The following is a 1,419-nucleotide window of genomic DNA, read 5'->3' on the forward strand; positions in this document are numbered from 1 at the left end:
GGGCCCCACGAGGGCAAGAAAGGGGTATGCCGCATTTGCGCCTCATCAGGTATGCCACATGTGGGCCTCATCGGGAATGCCGCATTTGCCCCTTATCAGGAATGCCGCATGTGGCCCCCGCGGGGAAAAATTATTGCTACCCCATTAAAAATTTTTGGAATAATGAATGAAAAAAAAAATACAAAATTGATTGAGAAACATATTTTACCAANTTGTATTAGATTTGAGTTAAATTAAATACTCTTAAATCGGGCATCCATCAAACGGTTTAGTTGTTCTGTAAATTAATAGCGTAGCATTACCTATTTTACAAATATTAATAATCAAGATTGAATTATTCAAACTTTTTCTAATACCTACCAACTTGAGCACCTTCCTATTGTTTAGTTTTATATTTACTCGTCGACGGATGTCAATGAATTTAAATTTTTATGTAATTTTTCTTGAAGAGTCAGTGTTATTGAATTATTTAATCAGATCCACTAGATGAAGATATTCGAGACTTTCTTATGATGTTTTTATTATTAATTTTCTTTTTCTTTTTCGTTGTTGCAAGGTTACAACTTTCGTCATCTGAAGTGGAAGAATGTTTACTATTTTCTTCATCTAAAAACGAAAACAGCATACAAATATCATTCATAAGAACAGAAATTACAATTCAGCTATTTAAAAATCTATTACTTAAAACACTTTTAGCGTACCAATTGCTTTCGTTGCACTTTTGGAAGTTAATTTGAACTTTTAAGTGGTTGTTTTCACTTGTTGATTTATTTCCTAATGCCTTTTGTGATGATAGTTCATGATCTATAAATTTAAAATATTATAAATAATTTTTGACGGATTATGAACAATAAGAATAAAAAAATGTGTTCATTTCTTTATATACAGGAGCTTAATAGTATCGAAACGTCTTTTCTTCTCAGTGTGTATAGATAAGATTCATTAATGATAAATTCGATGGTAATTTTACTTACCCTTATTTACAATCATTTTCGGAATAATGCTTAAATGTTTTTCTAAAAAGGTTCACATCATCAGCAGCCTTCGATTATGCTGTCTCTTCGCTTTATGTAGAATAAGCAAATATTCCAACTGACACTCACTAGCTTCTTGATATGTTCCTGCAGTTTAAAACAGTGTGCGAAGGCGCTATGTCGATCTCTTTTTTCTTTTTTTTTACAAATCAACCTATGTTTGTAATCCGCAACCGTTTTTAATGCGCTATTGTGAATATTCATGGGGATGAATTTTTTACAACAGTTATTACACTAAAAAAATTATTATCATCTAATTACTGTGAGTAGGTCGAACCAAACTGTGAGCTCAGAAATTAAAATTAAACTAATAATCTTATGTATGCTAATAATAATATTTTTTAATGCTGGGTTGCTGGGCTAGACGCTAGACAGAAAGCAATAG

The 1,419-nt window shown here is 31.4% G+C and overlaps 1 long non-coding RNA gene across 1 annotated transcript; it reads right to left on the reverse strand.

Moving 5' to 3' along the window:
* Positions 1-539: 539 nt before the first annotated feature.
* On the reverse strand, positions 540-871 carry LOC112904080. Its single transcript, XR_003230884.1, has 2 exons — positions 702-871; positions 540-606 (listed from the first exon to the last, which is right to left on the reverse strand). It is a non-coding gene; the product is annotated as an uncharacterized LOC112904080 (long non-coding RNA).
* Positions 872-1,419: the final 548 nt, after the last annotated feature.

Source organism: Agrilus planipennis, unplaced genomic scaffold, assembly GCF_000699045.2.
Source record: "Agrilus planipennis isolate EAB-ADULT unplaced genomic scaffold, Apla_2.0 scaffold81, whole genome shotgun sequence".
Classification (NCBI taxonomy): Eukaryota; Metazoa; Arthropoda; class Insecta; order Coleoptera; family Buprestidae; genus Agrilus; species Agrilus planipennis.